Below are 20,516 nucleotides of genomic sequence, written 5' to 3'. Positions count from 1 at the left end.
TCCCTGTCATGGACGTGTGTCAGAAGCAGAGAGTAGTCATTGAATACCTGGCAAAAGTGCATTGAGAGTGGAAGTGACTATGTAGAAAAAGCACAAAAGGCTGCTCGTTTTAATGGTACTACTTCCGTCTCCGTAGCTCTTCAACTTTTTGAATTAAGAAACGACCCTCGTATGATGACAGAATTAAAAAAAAAAATGTGTTTTATGAGAAAATGTGCTTGAAGCGTGGAGATTATATTGAAAAATCAAACAAAACATGAAATTTGAGTTGTTTTATTGTAGCAGAAATCGCTTTATTTATCCTCGTAAAAAAAAAAACTAATTCCATAAAACGTTTCCAGGTGCAGAAGTTAGAGTACATTATTCCCGCATACAAACGGTAGAAGAAGTCATAGAAACGGAATAAGGTTATTATTAAATTTACATTTTTACCAAATTGCATTTCACAACCGAATGATATTCACGAATATATAATTGACCAGTTAAAAAGGGTAATTTATGCTTTATTCTTCTCCCTTAGGAATTGTTCACGTGAATCTTTTTTTTACAGCCTTGCCTGTTTGTTTGATAGTAAATTATGGAAGGTAGTGGGTAAACTGTGATTGGTCGAACGAGATCACGTGTAAGAGAGTGTTTTTTTTAAAAATATTTTTAAGATAGTTAGGTTAAGTCAGTTGATTAGACAAAATGTTAGCAGACAATGGAGATAGAAAAAAACATTTTAATATCGCAGAAATGTTAGTTTTGTATTTGTTTAAAACTAGCAAGGCTACCCGGTGTTGTCCAGGGCCATAAAAAATAGAAAAGGTTAAAAAGTGTGTGCAACATCTTTACATCTTCTGACTCTCTCGATGTGTTTTTCTCTTTCCCTCTAAAATGGCTGAAAAACAGACTTCCCCCTCTGAGGAAACCTGGCCCAATTGACCCCATTTTTTAACTATAGATATTAATAATCCAGGACAATGCCGATAAAGAATATACCAATCTTGTAGTGTTTGTTTTGTAGTTTTTAAAAAACTTTTAGCTGCACATACAAACACGAAGGCAGCTTCCTTTTATAAACAAACAAGTAGGGCTACCCGGTATTGCTCAGGGCCATAAAAAAAAAACAAAATAGAAGAGGTAAAAAAGGTTGTACAGCATCTCTTTATCCTCTCTCTTTTCCCGTTTTCCCACAATCCTCTTCTTCAGCTCTCATTTATACAATAGATAGCATTGGAAATGTCTGAAAAAACCGACCCTCGACAAAACCTGGTCCAGTTGACACATAAAGAATAGACAATTTTCTTTTAGTTTTAGATATTATGCATTCAATGGTGATCCAAAATATATAAACTTTGTTTAGTAATTATAGACTTTTAGTTGTACATACAAACGTACACACAGACAACTTGCTTTTATATTATAGATGACGGACAACAAACAAAGCGCCCCGAGTGTGCATAAAAAACTAAAACAAACAAACCAAGAGAAACAAATATTTTTAGTAAAAAGAATTCTTTTACAAATGGTGAACTTAGATAGAATCCCACACACGAAGTATTCTTGCCACATTTGAGTTGGTGCAACAGCTACTAACCTATCTTTCTTTGACAAGGTGCTAAAATAAACCTATATAATCAAGCTCCAGCTCCTGTCGCATCGCTGCAGTGTTGCATTATTGTGCTTGTTTTACTAGTAATTCCACAAAATGTGCTCTCATGAATTTACGTGCACTTCAATCTAAATATTCCCGACTGAATTGATGAGGATAAAAATTCCACCCCTTCACTACAAAGATCCCTAAATTCCAGAACACCTATCTATTCTAATAGCTTATTTGTTCAGACCGCTTCTCGTCTAGCTGAAAACACTATCAATAATCCCCCCACTCTTTATCTATGCCTAAACCTAAACATAGATTCCATGAACAAAGCTTCTTTCTTAGAACTGCACACCTGTGGAACTCTCCTCCATTTGCTTGCTTTCCGGCTGACTACAATATGGCCGTCTTCAAGTCCAACATAAACAAATTCTTGATGAAGTAATCCAATTTACCAAATTTCCACTACTAACAATTGCTACGTCACTGTCCCATAAACAACTGTACACTCCTAAACCCTTATCCTCGAGTGGCCTCCGGGCCTTGATACATGGTGACTCCTTTGTAAAAAAAATTCTTTGTTTCCTCGACCGTACTAATGTGTACAAATTTAAATGTAATTTTGTTACCAAACCTATGTTTCTCCTTAAAAATCTGACATTTATCACAGTAACTCCTCAATGACATATGCCTTGTTTTGAGTGAATAAAAATAAAATAAAAGTAAGGTAAGTATGTTGTAGTTTGCTTGAAGCATTGTGCGTAGTGTGTAAAACTATGGCTTTCCTGTTTGGTACAAAAAAAAAAAAAACATTGTTGGATACGACACAGAACAATAGAAAAAAAATGATAATATTGAAAGATTTCATGAATTTTTTGATTATTAATTATTTATTCACAAGCGTAATGTGTTAAACCAACATGATATCGTGACATTATGTTATTTGAATTTTCGAGGTATATCTCATCTTCAGAAAAAAGAAATAAAAAAAACATGCAAAGCCATTCGGCAGAGGTGTGTTTATGCCAAAAAACCGGAAGTTATAGGATGTCTGTTGCGTTAGGTTCGCAGAGAATCTTAAATTATTGTTGATGTGTGATTCGACGTTTATGTTTGATACAATTAAAGTATTACTATAATATTTTATCAGTAATGTGTTTCACTTAGATGTAATTCTAATTTATCCCAAATAAGGCATAGCGTCACTAAGTCGCAACGAGCAACTGTAAATTAGGTGTATCCTAGTTGGAGAGTTGTGCAGCGTCATGCTTGTTCACATTACATTTAAACTTCTACATGTAGGTACAGTCAAAGAAACAGGAAGAGAATTCCAAAGGCCAACAGTCCGGTAAAAGAAACTACTAGAGTAGAACCCCCCCCCCCGGAATCTGAGAACCTTTACAGTTAACAGGTGAGATTCTGATGATTGACGGATCGATCAGGGATATTAACGTCTCCCAGCTTTTTTTTTTCTTGTTTTCCTGGTAGCTGCAGCAGCAGCAGCAGCAGCAGCAGCAGCAACAACAACAACAACAGTTTACTTTCTTTCGTCAGTTTACAGCAATATTGTCTCGATGACCGTACACTCGTTAAGCTTTATGCTTGAGTGGCTTTAATAAGTGGTGACTCTCTTGCAAAAAGAAAAATACATTAGAATGAGCTGCAGTTTCTTGACTCACCTCCGTATGGATGGTGTATTTCGAACAAAGACGTCTACTTACTTTAAAGTTGTGCACCCAAATAGTCAAAATTTATCTCGTTTCCTTGCTACGTACTTCTTTCCATGGCATAATATTCAGCAATTTAGTCATAAATTCTGGTGTTTTAACTACTCATGGAATTTTCCAATACATTAACCTTACGTTTATTCTAGTCTTTTGTGGAAGATTATACAAGACTACACTGAATAAGTCAATCAACAAATAACTTGAAAATTATACTAAATCACCAAATTTAATAAAATGTGTAGAATGCATTCAGTAAGTAATATGTTATGGGATGTGCCACTCGTCCAATGGCGCATAAACAGCGCTTTGTTATCAAAGATAACGCGTCGAAAAACCAGGACCTGGACACAAGCCACAGTGCCGAGGATATCCAAGCAATTTGGTTAGTGGGTTAGATAAAACTCCTCAGAATTAAATTTCCACCTGCAAATATGATCAGTGGCTGGAAAAATGCTGGCATGTTATTTATCTGATTTGTATTGCATTGCATGACCGAAAAAGGATCGACTAAAAACAGACGATATGGGAAGATGAGAGACCTGTGCGAGTAAAATGTTTTTCTACTCATTTATTTTTATTTATTTATTTACGGTGTGTATTCTCTCCTGATAACCTGGCATTATCTGGAGTCCGAATTGAAATACCCCACAAGTAAAAACAGCTGATAAACACGATTATATGCAAGTCTACATGGTAAGCTGTTTCTTTCCAAACACCAATATCCTCTGTTGTCCGCTTGCTTTATAGCGAATTACTGATCCGATAGTAAATTTCATTCTTTTTATACTCTCGGCCCAAACGAGTAGCACCTCTCCATCCCTTTATTCATTGTAGATGCTGGAAAAATTTCTGCTCTATTAAATTTTTTTATTTTTATTTTTTAATAATTGTAATATAACGGGTATTCCGAAATGGTCACCCATTTTAGTATTGGCGAGGCTCAATGATGCTTAACTTCGGTAATCTAGCGGGAAGCGGTATTTTAAAATGATTATACCGTATTTATGTAGCATTACCTCCTTTTGTTAACATAATTACAGACTCACCAGCAGCTAGCGTTTTCAGAGCCGAATTATCTCCCTTTCGACGCCAGACGCTGTGGCTACTCAATAATTCTATAAAAAGAGGTACGCGTTCTCGTCAACGCAATTTCATAGTGAAACAATAACAATTATTGAACACTAGAGTTGTTGCTTTATTTTCATCGACATACGTAATATTGAACACATAAATACCTATAGGAAATCCAGCGCTGTCCAAACATCAGCCAAAAATCTCAAGGGTCGAGAACGGACGCTCGACGAGGATGAAAGGCATGCAGGTAACCGTGTGAAGACATTTAAAATTACCAACGATTACAATGATCTAATTGTTATGCGTTTTTTTCTACATAACTCCATTTTTTTTCAGTTGGATGATGAAAATCCACCCGCTATCTCACACATTCCAACCGAGAGATCTTTTAAAGATTCTAAAATGGAATTGTTTGTATCGATCTTGCACTTGGTTCACCGGGTTTATTTGCCAGGTGGATTTTGAAATTCTTTTTCATGAGTTCGGTTGCTTCTATAATTACTATAATGATGGTGATCTTCCTAAGATTCTTTACGGGAGTAGTGTGCTCTTGAAGAGAAGAAAGAAAAATACATTTCCGAATTACTTAGGACCTCTATCCAGCCATGGCTGACGGAACAAGAGCACGCTACCCCCATGAAGTAAATAAAGGGTTCCGCTCGAAATTCTGTCCAAATTCCCGAATTTTACAGAAACATTCCCGAGTTCGACAAGATACACATGAAGAAGGTCGGAGGTTAGATGTGAAAATCGCAGTAGTCCGATAAATAATAATACAAATAACCAATCCTCATCCCAAAAATTCAGGAACGACAAATGTGTTCATTGTAAACCAAAATGTTCTCACGCATCTCTGGTGTATCAAAGAACGTTTTGATCGGTCTATTTATAATATATGCTTATTAAGACCTAACTAGTCTTTTACACAAAACATATAAGTTCTTTCATTAATATGGATTTCTATTTAAGCTATGTTTGATTCATTATCATGGATTTTTATTTAAACCATGCTTTAGTGAAAAAAAAAAATCTCGTGGACGTACACATTCGGAAAAATAAAGTGGTTGTCTTTATAAACAAGTGGGTACTAGTTATAAAACACAAAAACAAAAACAAAAATCTTTAGCTGAAGTTCATGAAGATAGCGACTATGTATTTTCCAACAGCTTTCATTTCATCGTTTCACGTGTACGATACAATTTGCTATGAATTGTTTTCATTATTTCAGAAAAAGGTAATGTACTGAAAAAAATAACGCTATTAGTTTATGGCGAATTTCCTTATGCTGTGGCTCGAAACAGGGAGAAAGTTGCAACAAGTTGTCCTGTTGCGACCTTTAAGGTCTGGAAGCACGTAAGTGCGTCCAACCTCTCCCACTGCCGGAATGCCAACGTCAAAAAACCCCTCCCTATGCAGTATTCAGCTGCTTTAAATAGAAAGAGGGGGGGCATAACGCGAAATCACGTTCACACGTGTATTACGCACAGGCTCAGAGCCCTCCAGGGCCCGGGCGACAAGATCAAAGTGTAGTATCTGTTCCGACAGATACTGCAAGCAAAGACCATATGTGGGGGTAACCCCACATATCTGACCTTGGTCAATGTAGGGGCAACCCTTCATACCAAAAGTTACTATCCAGCTCCCATTTCCCACCTCTCGGGAGCTGGTCCCCCCTTTTCCTCCCTCCTCCCTCTCTCTCCACATTAAAAAAGGGCCTTGTGCCTAATTTGCTCAGTGGGGAAGCAAATAAATACACACAGGTGAATTACGCATGCCCAAGAATTAAAAGAGAGGCCCACGCTTAAAATTATTTCTCACAATTTAGAAAACCATTCTTGACATGGGGATGGTGTTTTGTAACTATTCTGTATTTTCACCTAACAATTTAATAAACAAAAGGTTACGCAAAACTTGAATTTAACTTAAAAATTCTACAAAAATAGCACAGTATCCTTTCTACATTAGCTCCATTCTTTCTTTGAAATATATTACTTTTAGGAACAATGTCGAAACTGATTTCACTAAATAATTTATGCGACCGAAATAGAAATTTCATTTATTTATTTGTAAATAAGATTTATTGAAAATTAAACCGAGCTTATATCTCAGTTCTTCTATTTTGCACGAGTTCTCAACCTATGTTTAAACCCCTCCTGCATGTAATATATATATATATATATATATATATATATATATATATATATATATATATATACTTGTATGAAATATACTTAGTTCGTGTAATTCAGTAAATTTTCATATATCAAATACCTTATTGTGAGCTGAAAAAATACACCAATACATACATGTTCTCAAAAGAGGAAATCACTTTTTCACCAAAGAACATAGCAATTCCAGGACACAATCAATGCACAATGAGCATGATCCAGGCGGTAAAGGATTTCACTAAAAGAATCAGATGGACGGTATATCACCAGACTATGAAAAATACTGAGGATAATTACATTACCGCCGCTTTAGATAAAGGCATGAATGGAAACCCTTCGGAGGAAGATAGCGTGAACTACTGCAAACTCTACCGGATAAAAACTAGAAAATGCCTACCACAGTTACAATCCTTGGGACATTTTGAACTGGACTTGATAAATATGGTAAAGGGTTTAAAAGTTAAAAAAAAGCATGAATCCTAAGTTAAGAAATATTAATAAGACTTTCAAAAAAAACAATGGACAGCAGATAAAACCATGAATATTTACAGTATGAATTTTCAAACTTATAATAATCTCATTCTAACTGAACTTAATAACAAATACAAGAAAGCAACTGAGGAGGATCTGTTTAGAATCAACCTGTTAGCATTAAAAATATGTTAGAAAATGAACATTCAAAACAAAATAGAGGTTTACACCCCACTTAACCCTCGGTTTCTATTGAAGGACCATAAACCGGACTTCAATAATAAACTCAGTATTAGACTTATAGCTCCATGCGCATCCGACATAGGTAATATCAGTAAAAAGATACTAGACAATCATACCAACCTTAAAATCCAAAATTAAGCACAACCTCTTGATCTCTTTAGGGGAAGTAATCAAGTGGTTTGATAAGATCTCTACAAACCAAAAAAGCAAATATATCATGTTCGACATAGATGCGTACTACCCCTCTATTTCCCCTGCTATATTTAAGAAAGCACTTAAACTAGCAGAAGATGAAACTGACTTAACAAAGTTGGAAATTAAAATTAGGAAAACCTTAATCAGATATAACGGTGAATTGTGGACTAGAAAAGATAGAGAGGCCCATTTTGACATCACAATGGGTGCCAGAGACTCCTCGTAGGTCACTGACTTGGTTGGTTTTTACTTACTAAAGGGGATAGACAAGAAAATTCCAGGTTTAAATGGGGGACTTTACAGGGATGACGCACTTTTCGTAGTAAATTCTAGCGATCGTATTACGGAAAAATCAAGAAAAAACATCAGAAATTTTTTTAAGGAATTTGGATTAGAAATAACAATGGACAGCAATTACAAGATAGTTAACTTTCTAGACGTTACCCTCAACTCAAACGATAACACATATGAACCTTACCACAAACCTAACCAGAAAATATTCTACATAGATTACCGATCGAACCATCCAAAATGCATGAAGAAAGCGCTGATCCCCAACATTTCTAAAAGAGTTTCAGAACATTCTAAGAATGAGAGTCTTTTTGGAAAAAAAACAAGGAATACTACAATGATGCCCTTAGAAGATCGGGATACAACGGAAAAATTGAATATAATAGGACCAATAATAGTAACTACAAACCTAGCTGCGTAATCTCGTATAACATGGCAATGAGAGCTAGAAAAAAAACCAAAGATCAATAAGGGAAACGTTGAAAATGATCAAAAGAATAGAAACGGTGGGGGAAATAATAACAGCAGAACAAGTAAGAATGACGGTGGTATCATTAATAAGAGAAATAGACGCAAGAGGCAGGTTTGGTTCAATCCACCATTCAGCGAGCATATCAAAAATAATATACCTAAGGAATTCTATAGAATAATAGACAAAAACTTCCCCCCGGATAATAAATTAAGCAAAATAATGAATAGAAACTCTGTAAAATTATCTTTCTCAACGCCCAGAAACTTAACTAACACTTAATAAGCTCCAACAATAGAAAAATCAGCAAAATAAGGAACAATAACGAACTAGCATCAAACGAAAGTATCCAAAACAGAAAATGTAATTGCAGAATACCTGGGAATTGTCCGTTGGATGGGAAATGTCTAACCTCGGAAATAGTGTATAAATGCGAGATAAAAACCGACAACACTAAGAAGACATATCTGGGAGCCACGGGAACAGTGTTTAAGGACAGATATAGAAACCATGTAGTATCCTTTAAAAAGGAACCTGAGATAGAAACTAATAGAGATGGCGTAAACGATAGCAGGGGGGGGGTACAAGAATCAGCATTAAAAATAAAACAAAAAGAGGAATACAACTGCATTAGGTGATTGGGTTAGGGAACTTTACAGAAATAATGAAGATTTTGAATTAAAATGGTCAGTAGTGGACAGGGGGAGGAAGTACAGCCCCGGGAAATCAAAAAGGTGCAATCTATGTTTATTGGAAGCCTTTTACATAGTTAATTCTAAAGAGGAAATTTTTAATAAAAGACTAGATGCCATACAGGGATGTCTTCACAGGAATAGATTTCTGCTATCATGCCTTAAATGTAACTGAGGTATAACTTTTTACAACAATAAGGATAATCGGATGCTAGGATTAAACTTTAATGTAGAGTTAAATAGCTAGAAATGTTATAATCTAAATGAAGGATCCAAATCTAACATGCGAATATAGTTTATATTATTCTAAACCGGGTAAGAAATATAAATAAAGTATAAAGCTCATCTAAGAATGGAATTTTTTCCATAACGGTGAGAATTTTTGTATTCAGTTGTAGCAGTATTGATGGTGAAATAAGTGATACCCTCTTCAAAGCGATAGAACAACTTAACAATAAACTAGTTATTATTAAAAATTAAATTAGCAATTTGGGGGCTGAAAATTAATTTAATTGATTTTTGTCATCTGACATCTTAAGTTGGTAGAATCCATGCTGATTTACTTATTCACTTACTTTACTCCTTGTTCTTAATGTCTTTACTGATAAATGCAGGAGTAGACATCTTCTCATCGGAGTGAAACACATTTGTAGCTATTGGGTGGTTTTGTTGTCAGAATAATAATTAGAGGATATATACTATTTTATTTAGATACCCAAGAATACAACACACGAATTATAAGACATGAGCAGCATAAGTGATTAATAACAGATGTAGATTAAACCCATGGGTAAAAAACAATTTTTTAAGATTAAAAACATAATTTATATCCTTAATTTCTTAAATAAGCCATCGTAGCACGTTCTGGATCTGTCTGATTAAATTAATTATTAAATCATAGACGCCTTCTAATAATCAATATACCGAAAACATCAAGCGGTCTGAATTTAGCTGTTATAGGAAATAAAATCGACCCAGTTTCCAACAGAATTAACTAGTAGCAATTAACAACATAATTGGATTATCTCCCTTCATAATTGTCTTTAGTAACGATATGAAAACATTCAAGCAGAATGACAATGAATTTTAAAACATCTAATAATAATAAATAGATTAGAATACCTTACCCAAAATGTTGTACAAGGATTTATATATATAATACATCCTTTTTATTTATTGTCATATTCAATTAAACTTTAAACCTAAAATTGTCTTAAATCTAAGTACTAAAATAACGATAATCTGTAAACATTACTTGCCACTAATACGAAACTAAAATTAACCGTAACGTTGTTGCAAGGTTGTTACGGCCATACTATAAATATAGAAATAAAAATTAAAAAATTATTTTTATAAAAAAAATAATTATTGGGAAATAAAGAAACAGCGAGATCTAATTTAGAAACTCAACGAATGGGATATATATAAAACTTTTTTTTAAATGGCTTAGGGTTTTCTGTGGAAACTTCTAATGACTCTGTTCTTAAATAAGGATACGAAAATTAGGCGATATATTAATATTTAAATGGGCTTTTCCGTAGCTACTGCAAAGGTAAATGTTTCTCACATACTTTTCCCGTTAAGAATCGCGTTGTGGATACTCCCTGTTCGTTCGAATTTGTCACATAGTCGATAAGTCGTGAGCTGTGTTGAGAGAAGTGTTGCAAAGGTTTCGATCCACTGCTCTCTCACTCGTTCACAATTTTCGGTTTTCCCGTATTGTTTTAAAATCCATTTACGCTACTTGTCCGTCAAATTACCAGCCATGGTTAAAGTGACCAATATAACTGGAATGAATAAATTAATAAATAAATTAATGAATAAAAATACATGGGTTTTTTATTACACGACAATGGCTAAAATTACGGTTTGTACATTATTTTTATTACTTAAAAGAAATCACCTTTGTCTCAGCATATCATTATATCACTAATTTTACTGATGTGATCTGCTTTTGCATCCTCCTGTATGCATTCATTTTTTTTTGTCGAACAAACTTGTATATTGCGATTGTTGAATTATAAATTACTTATTCATGAAGTAATTATACATTCGCTAAATTCATGATTAATTTCAAATTTATTCTTAAAAATATTCAAAGCTGCTACAGAAATTAATCGATTGCAAATTAATTCCAAATTATTCGAACACACAAATTTCCACTGTTATGTAAAGTATGTTTATGAAACGACCTTATTGAAATGGTTTGTGTTAGAACTGCTTAGTTAGCAATTCTATCTCAGCTCCGTTAGAACACTTCTGGTCGTCTTCCACTTTTAATTGATTTAAGTAAATGTGTTTAAAGATGAGAATTTGGGAAAATGTTGCCTCACATAAGTTGTTGTGAACAGCAATAAATTCCTTACTGTGATTTCTGTTATTATTGGGAATTTTTGAAAACTTTTTGATAAAATTCTTGTAGTTGCAGTTTACCACACCATAATTTAGCTTCAAAATTGTTTTTTTTTTTTAAGTCGTTAAGCTTTCTTCTGCTGCTCGAGGGATATCAGAGCCACTGGCATTTAAAGGGTTGATTATAAGGGTGAAAGATTTGAAAAAAATAATCAGGAAATAACTTCTGTTTTAACAGTAAGATTTTCCAAATACTCTTGCATCAAACCATATAAGTCATCGGTGTTAATGTTATTTGCCGTTTCCTCAACAAATTGGGCAAATGTTGGGAACGTGTTAATTTATTTTGGTTTATTTTGGTGATCCAGAGTTCCAATTTCATTTTACAAGACAATATCTTTTCAGACAAAGATATTATTATTTTTTTTATTGTGTAATGCTATTAAATCTAAAAAAAAAATAATCAACCAGGTATGCAATTTACACAAGGTAAATTCATCTGGAAACAATGATTCATATTAGCTTGCATTTTGTGAAGCGTGATATATTGGCAGCTCTCCTCTAAAAATATCTTCAACCATTTTTCTTTCCAGTGCCACCTTATATCTGTTTAAAACAGTAGAGTTTAATGCGTTGAACCCAAAACTTTGAAGAATCGTGTAATCACAAGTGACTTTACGGTCCTGGATATGGCCTTAAACTATATCCGATGGTGAGACCCCACCTTGCGGGCCTTGGGGTGTGTGGAGCCACCCTTTAATTGCCATTGCTCCCAGGCCCACTCTGACCTGGAGTGGTAGTACCTGTTAGGGTCCCAACTATGGGTTAAATATAATCCGACTTAAAAAAACAAATATACTCCGTTAAAAATCGTTCCTCAAAATAACTAGATTCGGCATTAAATAACCTGAAAAAGGTTGATATGCCGTAAAACAAAACCAACCAACCAACCAACCAACCAACCAACCAACCAACCAACCAACCAACCAACCAACCAACCAACCAACAAGTGACTTTGATTTATCGATTTTACTGCTTTATTCACTTAGTTAAGCCCGATTTTTAATAGTTTAGGTAAAGTCTTGGTAAATACTTGATTTACAGCCGAGCATTGCAGGTGCTCCGCCAGTACAAACTCCGTACAATTTCTCTCATTCATTCGAATTTTCTTTGAAGAAATCATTTGAATAAAAAATAGCAACAGTAGTAAGTGAAGTTTGCAGAAGCTTTCAAAACAAGAAATCTTCTTTATATATTTTTTTTATTTTTATAATAACGAATATGCATAAGTTGTGAAATGCCTTATTGCACTGTCACCACGACCTGTGTAAACGTACGTGGCTCTTCTTGCCTTACAACACACAAATTCCCAAGATCATGTAAAGTATGTTTATGAATTGATAACAGTTTGTATTATAGTTGCTTAGGTTTTGCAGTAGTTTGCAGAAAGTACATCAAAATGATTGGAGCAGAGGAAAAAGGAAGAGAGGAACAGATAGAGAGAAAGAGCAAGACGAGAGAGTGAGGAAGAATGATTGCATAGGCATTATGTAAATAAATAACGACCTAGACATTTTTTTAGTCGATGAACTATTTTTTTTTTAAATACAATCATCAGTTGAGGTTCTATAAAAGAATTATAAAATTTGAGGAAAGATTGAATTTTACAGAGGTAAATTTTGTATAAACACACACACACACACACACACACACACACACACACACACACACACACACACACACACACACACACACACACACACACACATGATTACTTCATTTAATCACATAAATTAATATATAAAAATATAATTTTATGCATAAATTTTCAGTATTTACTTCAACAGTGCTCAATATATAGTTAGAGCTAGGTAGTTAGTAAGTTATGAAAATTTATATGGCCATATATATTTTCATGACTTACTATATATATATATATATATATATATATATATATATATATATATATATGTGTGTGTGTGTGTGTGTGTGTGTGTGTGTGTGTGTGTGTGTGTGTGGCCCATATATTCAATCGGTAATTTCATCAAGTTGTATGCTGGACAGTCCAGTTAATATTTCTTTTAATTCTTGAATAATTTAACATAAAATATCGTCGAACTGTTATCCTTCGTTTTATCGTATTGTTTTACACGGGTAGAGGAGATAATTTATTTCCTGCTTAAGAATCAATCATGAGAATTACAATATCTGTGGTGCACGGAAAAATGATTCTCAGCTATTGTATGTGTTTTTTTTTTTTTTTTTTTTCAAAATGTGCTATTTTTAATGCAACCGTCTATGAAGTTTCAATGAGGCTAACTTGAAATAATCCACTGCTATCAAGCCGGCGGCTTTTGACAACTTTTGCTGTATAAAGTCAATACTTTTATCGTTCAAGTCAAGGTGCTTATTATTATTATTATTATTATTATTATTATTATTATTATTATTATTATTATTATTATTATTTATTTTTTTTTTAGATGTCTTTGAAGTTTAGCTAGTTTCATAAACTCATAAGCAAGAACTTCCAAACATACTACACGCCTGCAATAAGTATGGTAGTGATTTGCCACTTTATTGCACCTTCTTTTCTTTACACTAATTTTGAAAATGTTAAGAATGACTCGATTCTCCTTACCCTTTCGACTCCCAATATTTCATCTGCTAAAATTTTAGTCACGTGATTACGGTGTAGCATCAATAAGCAGTTAAGTTCATAACAAGCGGCACTTGAATGAATGGCTTATTTTATTGATGCTACACCGTAATCACGTGATTAAAATTTCAGCAGACGAAATATTGGGAGTCAAAAGAGTAAGGAGTTCCAATGACTCAAACAACACTAGGCAAGTGGAAGAGCGACACCGGTGGCAACACCAAACCAAATCAGAAACCAAACGCGCGATAAACAAAGAGAGGCAGGAAAAGGTAACACCAAAGGAGGGTGGCAGAAAGGAAGGAAGGGGTGGGTGACCCGCTGCTTTCATTGCCTATGCAATAATTCTTCCTTACTTTCTCGACTTCTTTGTAGCAGAAACAAATGGAACTATTTTCTTCCTCGAATCAATTCCTCTCACCTGTGCTATTTGGCCACATACTGACCAATCAGGGGTACGGTGTATTGATCCTCCCTATCCCCTAAGGAATTCAATCATCATCCGGTTTGAGGAATAAGAACTCGTCCTTACTGAGAGAGATACCAAACGGAACAGACCATTTTCTTTGCTCTCTCTACCTCGGTGTTATTCCTACCGGTATCGACGATTCCACTGGGAATAACTACCGCGATAGCACCAGGTAGCCGGAGTCCAGCCTTTGACCAGGAACATATCATATTCTCCTTAATAAACCTGTTCTGTGTTACATTTCATGAAGTTGTTGCGTTCGTCATTTCAGAAGCTTGTATTGAATTATTTATTTTATTAGGGTTTGCCCTAAAAGCATTTAAAACCCTAAAACTTCTTTCTCTTTCTTTCTTCCTTTTGGCCCTCACTCCCAAATCTGCCGCGGAAGAAAAAAAGCGACGACACTCAGTATATATGCACATAATATTACACTACAGCAATGCTCCCAGCAAACACAGCATAAATTCAACCCATTTTCCCCTGCATAGGGGAAAAATACACACACTGATACGGCAGAAAAAGGCAACGACTCCGACCAGCAAATTTACTTTGTCACCCTTCTGCATTCGGAAAGTGTTTATTACATGAAACAATAAACATAAATGTCCCTTTCGTATGAGTATATTTGCCACCGTATTTTATATAATATTAACATTTGGTTCAAAATCAATTGACGACCCCAGGGAATTGATGTCGCGAGCCCATCTGAGGCCACGATCCACATGTTGGGGACCAGACCACTGATTTATATATTTGCAGAATATTATGTTGTTTTTTTTATTTTTTTTATTTTTTTACATGGAGGTCACCACTTATCAAGGCCCGGAAGCCACTCGAGGATAAGGGTTATTGCGTGTACAGTAATCAATGGGATAATATCGTAGTAATCATTAATATTGGATATTTGACAAAGTGTCTTACTTAAAGGGGCGATTCATCAGGAATTTGTTTACGTTGGACTTGAAGACATCCAAGTTGCAGTCAGGTGGGAAACAGGCAAACGGAAGAGAGTTCCACAGGCGTGCAAAGAAAGAAGCTTTGATCATGGAATCTACGCTTTGATTTAGGCACAGCTAAACGGGTGTTTTTCGTGAAAGATTGGCAAGGGAGGGGGAACCAGAGATTGGAGCTCTGACGAGCACTTGCCATGGATTGTTCTTAAATGGAAACTGTATTTTTATGTGAAAAAATTAATGGCTATTTTATTAGTTAAAAGTGTGAGAATGCTTTATTAGTTTGTTTTAACGCAAAACTGGTGGTTTTAAGATTGAGTGAAATGATAAAAATATGAAATTCAATTTTTAAAATTATATTTATAAAATTAATGTATAAAATTTGTGGAAAGATCGACTCTTATGAAAAAAAAAAAACAAAAAAAAAACTAGAAAGACGGTCATAAATGCAATCATGTTAGTATTATCTAAAAATCTGTAAAAAGTTTGTAAAGTTCTTTCATTATCGACAGTCTGGCTATCCAACAAATTTTGCTTGCTAGAACTTCAGATATGACGTCATTTTCTAGTGTAAAGTCTGAATCTATATTTACATACGCCGTGATGTTTGTTGGATATATATATGTGTGTGTGTGTGTGTGTGTGTGTGTGTGTGTATTTTCTCTGTCTGTCTGTCTTTGTCTGTCTCTCTTTCTCTCTCTCTCTGCTCTCTCTCTCTCTCTCTCTCTCTCTCTCTCTATATATATATATATATATATATATATATATATAGTCCTCACATTCAACGAGCGATGTTTCTGACAAAGGGTGAATAATTGTTGTTTTCTGGGTGGGAATCTTTTCGTATAACACATAACGTTGGCTAATTATTGATAAGCTGTTTTAGCTCCTTACATGAAGTGGCTACATACCTTGTCTGGAGCGATTTCCATAAAATATTTAGACTATATAAACTTGTGTGCAAAACAAAAGACTTTGATAGTATGACCACATTGAAGAACTGGATAAGAGTTCTTGGGTTAGTAGATTTATTACAGCTGAGGTAGAAAGTTCAGTTCATATGGGGAAAACCAAAGAAAACATAAAAGGAAGTGGTAAGAATGACTTAAAGACCTGGTCACAGATATTTGATTTTGGAAGTTAATTCCTTAAGGATACACCAGGTGCCTGCAATAAGTTTCCAGATTTTTTTGTACAGGCATTTAAAATTGTCGTAGACTCTTGAACATTCAGTATGTTATAGCTATACATCTTATGAGATGACTGACCAATTTTTGCGGCATCACCAATGCGAAGACTTTTTATTATGAGACGTCACCACGTATTTCCAAAACAAACAGCTGTTTCTGTTGATGAAAATAAAATCTTCTACACAAATATGTCAGTCCGTGACAGTAACAATTTTACCGCCATCATATGCATATATTATTAGGATATACGAGGTTTTGATGAAGAGATAGATAGGTGGGTATATCTATTTAAGAACGAACTGTTATAAAATTCTATTTTAAACGTGGAAAAAATGACACAGAAACACATGGAATGCTTCAGATTGCTTTTGGACCATCTTGCATGAATCGAGCATCAGTTTTTGAGTGGCATAAGAGGTTCAAGGACGGCAGAGAGTCTGTGAGGGATGATGAGTGATGTGGGAGAAGTAAGGTTGGTTGTTGGTTGTTTTGTTTTACGGTATATCAACCCTTTTCGGATTATTTAATGCCGAATCTAAAGATTTTGAAGAAAAATCTTTTTAATAGAATATATTTGTTGTTTTCACGTCGGTTTCTATTTAACCCATAGTTGGGACCCTAACAGGTACTACCACTCCGGGTCAGAGTGGACCTGGGAGCAATGGTAATTAAAGGGTGGCTCCACACTCCCTAAAGCCTACAAGCTGGGGCCTCACCACTGGATATAGTTTAAGGTCATATCCAGGACCCCCATTGAGAGACTTTTACCCTCTGCAGGGGGGCAGTCGGCGTATTCTAATGCCCTACCGACAGGTCTTTCAGGTCAGGAAGCCAGTATCTTCAGATGGCCTGATCTTGTAGAACTCGTTGCAATTTTGGTTTGTTATCTACTTGATCATGATTCTACACTTTGTTATACGATCAATAAGAATAAGGAAAACACTTCTTAAGAGTAGAAAGTGGACCTTGGGTTTAACCGTCGTGTGTCTATAGAGACAATAAGTGTACAATTTGATGTCAGTGTGGGAACTGTACACACAATTATTTGCGAGGAACTGAAGATGCAAAAGATTTACACGAAGTTTGTCCCAAGGGTGCTCAGAGAAGATTAAAAAGAAAGACGTTGTCATGATAATAGTGAGATGTTCGAGCTGATCAATTCAGACTCCGCAGTTCTTGATGCTTTAGTTACCTGTGATGAAAGCTGGATCTACTGCTATGACGCAAAGACCAAAAGACATAGTTACCAGTGGAAGCATGCTGGCTCTCCCAAACCCAAGAGGGCCAGAAAGAACACAGAAAATTATAATGATCCTTTTGTTGACAGCGTGAGCATAATCTACATGCACTGGGTTCCCACTGGAAGACAGTCAACAAGGAATACTATGTTGAGGTTTTAAGGGAGGTCAAGAAGTGATTCCATCGGAAGAGGCCAGCACTCTTCAAACCAGGTCAGTGGCATTTCCACCAGGACAATGCACCAGTCCACAACTTCATCCTTGTCACAGACTATGTGATCAAGATAGGGATCAAGACAGTTCGTCACCTTCCCTATAGTCTAGACGTTGCTCCCTGTGACTTTTGGTTATTCCCTAAGTTCAAGGAAAACCTTAGAGGCTGTCGTTATGAGACAATTGAGGAGATGAAAGAGGCTGTGATGAGAGTCATTGATATGCTCACACGAGAGAATTTCCATAGAACCTTCTAGAAGTTGCCGGAACGGTACAAATGCATTGCAGCCGGAAGAGATTAATTTGAAGGGGACTAAAGTTTCATGTGTTTACTATTAATAAAAGTGTCCACACGAAAAAAAGTTTGGAAAAAGGTACCTGTTAAACCAAAGATGATGATGATGATGATGATGATGATGATGATGACGTCGTGAATGACGACAATGACGACGACGATGATAATGATGATGCATTATGACTACATGACAGGATATGACGTCATGAGAATGAGTATGCGATGGAAAACGTTTTGCCTGCATGTCGAAGTGATTGAACATGTTTCCAGCGTTCCTCCACCTTAAGATGGGTGAAAGGTTAAGATGTGCTTCACATTGGTGTACTTTCTGCAAATTTTACTGCAAAAAGTAAATCAAATCCCGGAGCAATTAATGGACTTATTTTGTTTTTCTTTTTAATAGCTTCTATTTTTCCAGTCACCAAACGAAAGAAAAAAAAAACTCAACACGTGTATGACTGCGGCATAACCAACGCGAAGATTTTTTATTATTATTAGACGTCACCACTTATTTCCAAGACAAACAGCTGTTTCTGTTGATGAAAAGAAAATCTGCTACACAAATATGTCAGTCCGTGACAGTAACAATTTTACCACCATCATGTGCATATATTATTAAAATATACGAGGTTTCGATGAAGAGATAGATAGGTGGGCATATCTAAGTGTGAAGTGAAAATGCTCCCTCCTCTATCTATCTATTTCTCTCTCTCTCTCTCTCTCTCTCTCTCTCTCTCTATATATATATATATATATATATATATATATATATATATATATATATACTTCTTATTTGTTTTACAGAAGCATTAATATGTCGCTACACATTCATGAGTATGTTTCAGTCAGCCAGTTACAAGTAACAAGAGACCTTTTCAGGCGATATTGCTTATACAAAAGTTTAGCCCGTAATAACAATTATTCAGGAATTTTCAAGCACAAAAATCAAATTATCAGGTCACATCACGTGTCATTAAGAATAAAAAAAATAACGACGATGTGAAGACGATGGAAAAAAGAAGAGAGAGAGAGAGCGATAGAGAGAGAGAGAGAGAGAAAGAGAGAGAGAGGGGGGGGGGGAGAGAGAGAGAGAAAACTGTGTAACGAAATAGAGATAGAGAAAAGAAACAGAGGAAACACAGAAAGGAAAAAACGATGGGACGATAAAGAAAAAGAAAACAGTACAAATAATAATATTAATAATATCAATTAATAAAGATATACGCAATATATATATATATATATATATATATATATATATATATATATATATATATATATATAAGTGAACGTGTCTGTCTGTCTGTCTGTCTGTGTGTGTGTCTGTGTGTCTGTCTGTCTGTGTACATTTACCTACGCAATAACTCTGTCAATTTTTAGTCTATAGACTCGAAATTTGAAATACCGGGTACTGAGATTTGGGAAAATCGATGTGACGGGTGTCAGCCAGAAATTTGGTTGTTAAGGGGTCAAATTTCAACGATTTGACCTTTAAGAACTCTACCAAACTCCTCCGACAATTTTGGGTCTAGACACTTGAAATTTTAGATTTAGGTTCCTTGAACCTGGATCTAACTTAATAAAGTGGTTTGAGCCCGAAACAATAAATTTTAAGGTGTTATAATAGGGGTCAAAGTTTTAAAAAATTAACCATTTTTTTTGTTTTTTTGCTTTTTTTGCACAGCATACACCTCCAAACACCCGAGCAACGCCGGGCACCCCTGCTAGTATATATATATAAATAATATCATTGAAAATAAAATGAAATAAAACTAAAAAAATCATAAAATTGTAAGATTTAAAAATGACCGCGATAAAATCTTTTAGATTTGTGTCTAAATCTATATATCTATAAAACTAAAATTGTATGTGTATCTGTGTACATTTTCCTACCAAACTACTCTGTCAATTTTCAGTCTACAGACTCGAGATTTGACATACAGGGCATTGAGATTTTGGAAAAATCTTTTTAATCGGTTTTCTGACAGAAATTTGGCTGTCAAGGGGTCAAAGTTCAACGATTTGACATTTGAAAACTCTATCAAACTTCTCCACCAATTTTGGGTCTAAACATTTGAAATTTTAAATGTAGGTTACTTTTGGGTCTAAACATTTGAAATTTTAAATGTAGGTTACTTGGAAATGGATCAAACTTTTCAACTTGATAAATATTAAGGGATCAAAATTGGTGTCAAAGTTACAAAAAATTGACCTCTGCGGTCTCTACCAAATTTA

This window comes from Euprymna scolopes, chromosome 36, assembly GCF_053919585.1.
Source record: "Euprymna scolopes isolate OS-2025 chromosome 36, ASM5391958v1, whole genome shotgun sequence".
NCBI lineage: Eukaryota > Metazoa > Mollusca > Cephalopoda > Sepiida > Sepiolidae > Euprymna > Euprymna scolopes.
This window is presented reverse-complemented; position numbering follows the sequence as displayed.